This window comes from Bubalus kerabau, chromosome 23, assembly GCF_029407905.1.
Source record: "Bubalus kerabau isolate K-KA32 ecotype Philippines breed swamp buffalo chromosome 23, PCC_UOA_SB_1v2, whole genome shotgun sequence".
NCBI classification, from domain to species: domain Eukaryota; kingdom Metazoa; phylum Chordata; class Mammalia; order Artiodactyla; family Bovidae; genus Bubalus; species Bubalus kerabau.
In genome coordinates, this window is record NC_073646.1 from 40,141,008 (window position 1) to 40,149,060 (window position 8,053).

Sequence of the window (8,053 nt, forward strand, 5' to 3'; positions counted from 1 at the left end):
CTTGTAGATCAGGAATGGTGAGAATCTGTGACCGTGGCAGGCATCCCCAATCAGCTGCCGCACGGTGCGGTTTCAGAATTCTTTCCACGACTTCTCTGGGCAGCCACTGCCAATTGAGTTGGTACTTATGAGGGCCCCCCTCTTTGCCTTGCCAACCCTGTGCGCTCTGCAGTGGGGTTGTGGCCAGAGCACTTCAGCGTCTCCATGTTGGGGACCAGGCTTGGTTCCCTGGCAAGGGCAGTTGGGGGCCATTGGGGGGAGACTGAGGTGCACCCAGAGCAGCCCACCATCCTACTGCGCTGCAGTGCGTTCTCAGCACAGAGGGCGAGTGGCGGGGGACGCGCCTCCTGTCCCTTGGCCGTTTCTTCTCTTGCTGACAAACCCAGAGACATTACGAGAGCCATTCATTGTGGTGGGGTGGTGGGGGGCAAGCAGACCCCAGGAACTCGGTTTGCTCGCTCCAGATTTAGGGTTTGTGATTCAGATTCTCAATGAGTGCCGGTCAGCCGCCCTTGGAGGCTCCTTGGATGAGTCCTGGAGGGAAGGCCTCTGGTCGTTTGATGAGGATCTGGGCAGGGTGTCCGGGACACCCCCAACCTCCGAAGCCTACAGCAGTCCCAAGACCAGGAGGCTTCCAGGGGCGGAAGCCTGACTAACCAACCCTCAGCCAATGTCCTCAGCCCTCTCGCAGGGCTGGGCCAGCGCTCGGGACAGGCTGCCTGCGGGGTCTGACCTGGCGTTTCAGACTGCATCAGGATCTGCGTCTCGTTAGACAGACTTCACTCTGAGACTCCCAGCCAGGGTCAAGTGGGCAGCGACAGGGTGCCTTACGCCGAGTTCTCGCACATTCCAGGGTGTTTCAGGGCTCTGGCATCTGGAACCGCACATTCGAGACGATATTAAGTCCTCTGACACATCTTCAGGCGGGCGGGTTTCTGAGCTTGGGAATTTTTGTCCTCTTGCCTGGGTGTGTGTGTGTGTGTTTGTGCAAACCTGCCCTGTGAGCTCTCCAAGGATTTCCTATCAGTTGGGGGTCACGGTTGGAGATGAGGGGAGGAGAAACTTTGAGGGGGAGGGCAGGTTCGCCCTGGTTGAGGGCAGGGACCCTGTGACCCGACCTCTGCTGGGGTCTGAGGTGGGGGAGGGACCACGTGGGTCCTGGGATGCTGTTTAGGAAAACTCCCGAAGCATGGCTCCATGGCAGGCCGAGACGACAGTCCCGTCATTGAGCGGCTGATGGGGACTGAAGCCCGGTGGCCGGGCCAGTGCTGAGTGCTCAAGACGCTGACCCGGGACTCCCTGTACTGTCCCCGAGCCCCTGCAGAGCTCTTGTGATGCCTGCGTTTCCTCATGCTTCTCCTGGGTATTGGGTATGACATTTCTCCCTAGACAGCCTGCTCCTTTATCTCCACACCTTTTGAGGTGCCTGTTCCTCTGATGGGGACTCTGTTTACCCACTCACCCACCCAACTCCTACACATCCTTCAAAGCCCCACTCGGGCATTAGCACAGAAGAACTTCTGATCCTCCTCTGATTTAGGGGCTCCCCCCACTCTGCTTCCCAACACCCCTCATGCTCACCTGCCCACCCGTGTTCCTTCATCCCCTGGTACTTGTGCCTGCTGCCCAACACACATGCTCCTGGAGGGAGGGGCTGTGTCTTGCCAGACTCAGGACCAATTCCAGCATCCTCCCACCTCTTTGGGAAGGCTTGGGCTAACTCCTCAACCTCTCTGTGCCTCAGTGTCCTCTGCTGTACGATGAGTGTGGTAAGGTGACACCTCGCAGGGTTGTTTGAAGATTCAGCAGGAGGCTGAATGTCAAACACTTCGGCCTGGTATCCTCATTAGCTCCCTGAGTTGGAAAGCAATCCCCAGTGATGATAATGAGAGGTGTGGCAAAGCCTGTGCCGCCCAAAGGAATGACCCACCAATGGCGGAATGTCTGACTACGGACGGGCTGGTGAGCACAATGGAGGCTGTTTGTGCAGCCTTGACCACGCTGCCCCACCCCCAACTCCCGTTCAGGACTGGCTTCCCGTGAACTTTCTTCCCCAGCATCAATCTGAGAGTGAATTTCCCAGGATGCCATTTAACCCAAGACCCTGGCATTCCTTCACATATACCACAAACATTGAAGGCAGGGAAAAGACATTCCTTAGTCCCTCGTGAGGTAAGACTCTGTCCCGGTAGCATCCTAGGCTGTGCCCGGGGGTGAAGGGCGGGGTGGTCAGGACACTGGAAATTCAGATGCCCGCCAGCTCCCTCATCCTGTCCTCCTTTGAGGCCATCCTATGCCAGGATGACCCAGCAAGACAGCTATTGTGTCCCAAGGAGCCGGGAGAGTGAGCAGTTGGCAGCAGAGTGGCCTGTTGGGCATTCGGGGCACTTCAGTGAGCACTCCTGAGTTAGGTGGGCACTGCCAGAGCAGGGCGCGAGGTGGAGCTGGTGCGAAGGTTAGGGAGGAAGGCAGGAGCCGGGTGGGGGTGCTGGGGCTCACATTTCAACAGCGTGCCCCCCATGGCATCCCACGCCGGTGGACCAGCCTGCTGTTGACCACCTGCTCAGTTAGTCCACTGGCGATCGTCACGACAAACCCGAGCAGGTGTGCTTGCTGGTGGAGGCCTGGCCGCCGGTTGGCGGGGTTTCCCTGAAGACCCAGAGCAGAGCTCACCCAGGGTTGTCCCCTCAGCCCAGGGGAGGGTTTCAGTCATTGTCACAGACCAGAGCTACCTTTCTGTCTTGATTTCCAGTTACAATTGCATGTACAGCGGGAGCAGGGCTGAGTATCCGCCTTTCCATAAGCCTCTGGGTCAGGCTGGGGAAGAATCCTAGGAAAGCACCGGGAGTGGAGGGGGGCCGACAGAGATGGGACTTGTCAGTGGGCCTGGATCTGAAGCCCTAAAGCCACCTTGGCTGTGGGTGGATGCCCCGCACAGAGGAGTCATTTAGAAGGTTGCAGTCCCGGGACTTCTGGGGGGGTTTCAACTCTTCCCAGCTCTGCTTTCTGTATTTGCGAAAGCTGAAGCACTCTGAAGGTTTTCCTGTAACCCTGCTCGAGCCCCTGCAGCCGGACCCAGGCCTCCGTCAGGAACAAGGCAGGGTGGTGCTCAGGCTGCCCACAGTCCCCGCACGTGCTGAGACAGGCAGGTGGAGCTCAGAGGCTGAGCTGGGCCTGGTGACCTGGTCAGAAAAGGACCTGTCAGACGTGCCACCGCAAACTGTGTGATCAGATGCTGAGATGCAGGCTCTGGGGACGGCTCTGTGGGGTGCGGAAGGAGCCCGGGGAAGCCCCAGCAGCCACTCCCACACGGGCGGAGCGGCTCAGGAGCACCCACGGGTTACAGGTGTGGGTACAAGTGAGGGAAAGAGGCAGATACTGTCATAGTATCATTATGAAAGGCTTTCTTGATGGCTCGGTGGTAAAAAACTCGCCTGCCAACGCTCAGACAAATGTGCGGAAGGAACGGGGGATGGTGAGCGTGGTCTGGTGTGGTCTCCTCTTCCTCCCTGAGCTGGAAGACTGGGCAAGGAGTTCTGTGTGAGTCTTGGCCCCTTTGTGTCTGGGGCCGGATGGGGCAGGCTCATGACCAGGGTCTGCGGGGACACTGCCCTGCCTTTCCTCTCGTGTCTCTGCTCATCAGAAGACACCTCGGGGCTGTTGTTTTCCAACTCAGGTTTGTGACGAGCTTTGCCTCTGCCCCAAGTCGGCCTGGGGCCCTGGTACCCCAGGATAAGGGAGACAGGACCCCACAGGAAACAAGGTCTGCATGTGTCGGGATGGCATCTGGAGGGGCCCTGAGATGCCTGTGGGTGGAGGCACGGTGTGTCCTCGTGACTGGGAGGGGGTGACTTGCTTTCTTTTTTTTTGGCTGCACCAGAGCTTGTGGGATCTTAGTTCCACAATCAGGGATTAAGCCTGGGCCCACGGCAGTGGAAGCTTGGGAGTCCTAACCACCGGACCGCCAGGGAATTCCCTTGGGGGGTTGTTTTCTTATGTTTTCATTATAATAATAAATGCTTACTATAACATGTTCAGAAAATGCTAGAAAGGTAGAAAATATTTGCCAGCATCTACTTCAGATAACCCCGGTGGCTCAGACCGTAAAGAACCTGCCTGCAATGCAGGAGACTGTGGTTCAATCCCTGGGTCAGAAAGATCCCCTGGAGAAGGGAATGGCAACTCACTCCAATATTCTTGCCTGGAGAATTCCATGGACGGAGGAGCCTACAGTCCATTGGGTCACAAGGAGTTGGACACTACCAAGCAATTAACACACACACACACACACACATGCACACACACACACACACACGCCTCAGATAACCACTCCTAATTTTTTTCTTTCTATTCTCCTCACTCAGTGGGTACTGTTTTTTGTTCATTTTGGCTGGGAGACTTGCGGGATCTTGGTTCCCTGACAAGAAATTAAACCCAGGCCCTTCTGCAGTGAAAGTGCGGAGTCCTAACCTTTGGACCGCCACCAAGTCCCCTGATGCGTACTTTTAAATTTTGACGTTTTCTTCTCTTGCCATCGGAGAAGGCAATGGCACCCCACTCCAGTACTCTTGCCTGGAAAAGCCCATGGATGGAGGAGCCTGGTAGGCTGTAGTCCATGGGGTCGCTAAGAGTCGGACACGACTGAGCGACTTCCCTTTCCCTTTCTTTTGCCATAGACACCTTTACAGCCTACTTAAAAAAAAAAAAAAGACTTCTATTTCTCCTAATTTCAAGCGCCTTGTAAACATTCTTTTAAAGGCCTCCATTAAATGGATGTACCAGTTTCTTTAATCATTCTTTTAATTCAGGAGACAAGCATAGATTGATCTGTAATGAGGATCTTTTGCCATCAAGTTTTCCCTCGTATGTAGTGTGTCTGCTGTCGGCCATGCAGATGGTAGGTGGAATCTGCTTCCTGCTATGTGGGTGCCCCATCCTGGCCACCACCATTCCAATGGACATTGGGTGGATTGTTCCTACAACTGGCCACCGTCCTCACCCCTGAAGGAGTCCGGGCTTCCGGGGACCTCCTGCCTGGATGCTGCCAGAGAGCGGGATTATCTGGGCAGTTTGGAAAAGTCAGCCGGTGAGGCGTGAGGTGTGAGCATGGAGGGGGAGGGGAGCACCTGCAGGTGACCTGTAGAGTGAGGGCGGGAGGAGAAGGGGCGACGGAGGCTGAGATGGTTGGACGGCATCACCGACTAAATGGACATGAGTTTGAGCAAGCTTTGGGAGATAGTGAAGAACAGGGAAGCCTGGCGTGCTGCAGTCCATGGGGTTGCAAGGAGTGGGACACGACTGAGAGACTGAACAACAACAGGTGGTCTGGAGGCTCACGAGAGGGAGAGGCTGGCGGGCTGTGGCGGGCACGTTGCTGGGCGTGCGTGCTGACCCTGGCTGACGCTGTCAGCTGCTGGTGGGAGGGGAGAAGCCCTTGCTGGTGTGCTCTGCACATGTGTGGTGCTATGGAGACCAGTTGTCAAGTTTTCAGGAAACTTTGGAAAGGCCTTAAACCACGGCTAGTGTGAATCTGGCCAGAGTGGAGTAGCTACAACTGTGGAAATTGGCAAAGCCCGCACATCAGAGCTCTGCCTTTTGGGGAGCTTGTTTACCAGCGGGCCATAGCCCGCACCCCGCACCCCGGGCAGGCTCTTCCATGTTCCATTCCCTCTTCATGATTAGCAGGTCAGGTACACACAGCTGGGGGGCTTCCCAGGTGTTGCAGCGGTAAAGAACCCGCCTGCCAGTGCAGGAGACATAAGAGACATCAATTCGATCCCTGGGTTGGGAAGATCCGCTGGAGGAGGAAAAGGCAACCTGCTCCGGTATTCTTGCCGGAAGAATCCCATGGACAGAGGAGCCCGGTGGGCTACAGCCCAGGAGGCCATCAAGAGTGGGGCATGACTGAGCATCTGAGCACACAGTCACACACAGTTACAGACGGTGCTTATTCTCATCCGTGTTCTCAGGTATTTCTCCCCACAAAGCCTGGCAAGACAAAACTGCTGTTTGTGCGTCTTACTTGGGGAGACTGAGGCTCCTCAGAGAGGCCGAGTGATTTGCCCGGGGCAGCCCAGCGGGCAGAATCCGGGGCGTGGCCCCAGGCCAAGGCTTCCTTCCTCCTCCCGAGGGCCTGGGCTGTCTTGCTGCCGAGGGCTGAGCTCTGGGCAGCAGGTGAGGGCGTCTTCTTGATGTCCTTCTGGGGCCACACTGCTCCTGATCTGGCTGCTGAATCCCCGAATTCCATCAGTTTTGCCCGCGCCTCGGCAGGTCTGAGGGTGAGACCGCGGGTATTTCCTGCTCCCGAGTGGTGCTTGTCTTCTTAAGGCGCGCGTGTCCAGCCGACGGCTTTCCCACCAGCACCACAAGGTAAAGGCAGCGAGTACACACACTCGAATGGGTCCACGCGTGGAGAAGCGACTGCTCTCATCCACCTGGCCTGTGGGGTGAGGGTTTGGGGTCTGCTGGGCCCAGCACAGCCGTGACTGATGAATCCATTTCAGGTCCTCTCGGAATCTCTGCCCACACCGCGCCCCCACCTTCTCTCTGCAAACCTGGCCTCACGATGGGCTTTCGAACCGACGTTTACACTCGTCGTGCTGGTCAGAGGGGAGGTGCCCATCCCAGCGGTGGTCCGGCAGCCCATTTCGGGAGGGTGACCTGTGCATCCTGGGGTTGGCCCCATGCGATGGTGAGGAGTCAGGCTGCAGGGTGCAGGGATTAGCTGGCGTTTGTGTTTTCCAAGCCTTCTTAATACCCACCATAAGAAATGCGTTTTACACGGCGACTCCGGTTGTCTGTAACCCCGCCCTGAAACGGGACCTGCCGGCGGGGCGCACTGGCATCCCCTCACCTACTCCGACCCCCGGCTGTGTCTTACCCTATGGCATTGTTTTCAAGTTGGAATGATTCTGTGGCCCACCGGTGGGCCTGCATCCTCAGTTCTGGGAACTGCTCTTGGCGCACTCTCTGAAAAGCCCTGGGCCTTGGTGTTAGGGGCTTCGTGCCAGTTGGCTGTGGTTGGCAGGGGTCAGCATGGTGCCATGCCTCGGGAGCCTGGGTGTCCCAGGGCCCTGTGGGAAGCTCTGAGGATCTGGTTACTGCCAACCCTGACCCCCTTGAGGGAAATACAGCGTCAGACTTTGGGAGTCTCTTGTCCTGGTGATGTTCCCACGTTCAGGGGCCCTTGGAGCTGAGTGGTTGCAGACCAGGAAGGGTTGGGAAGGCGGGAGGGAGAGGGGGAATCCAGAGATTTGGGATCCAGAGTTTTGGAGGAGCAGCTTTGCCTCTGGAAACAATTTCAAATTTCGGGCTCTGACTCTGGGGAATGGCTCGCCCAGCAGTCGTGTTTATATCGCCAGGTTTCACGAGGAATCCGCCCACTTGTGTGCAGGTGTAGACCCTGCGGCTTGTTGAGCGCTTTCTCGGGGGTGGGGTTGGGGCTGCAGCGGTGAACAGGAGCTCCGATGGTCTTTCCTGTTCGTTTTATGGATCTGTCACGTCTACAGTGTTTGGGATTGGCGCATGTGTGGCGTGACTTTTAACAACAGTCCTGCTGGTTCTGGACCTTTTCTGTCGTTGTGAAACTGTCGTTTTGTATTAACTCGTTATTGGATAAACATTTGTATTAAGAAGAATCATCCTGCTGGCGAATGTGGTCGTTTCCAGTGGAGTAGAAAGAACTTAATAAAAATTCAAGATGCCTCATGCTTGCTCAGTTGTCTTTTTGAAAATAACATTGGTCAAAAGGTTTTTTTTTTTATATATATAAAAGCTGTTCATTGTAGTAAACTTGGAATATTTAGAAAAATATAAAGGAAAAACTGTGTATTGCTGTATAACAAGTTATCCTGGGATGCAGTCTTAAAACAGCAAATAAGCATCAATCTCTCTTTTGGCTCCTGTTGGTCAGGAATTCAGAATCGGCTTCAGCTGGTGGGGAGAGTCAGCTGGGGAGGCTGGCCAAACACCTTGCTTTAAAAGGTAGATTGTGGGACTTCCCTGGCAGTCCGGGGGAGGCAGAGGGGGACAGGTTTAATCCCTGGTCGGGGAA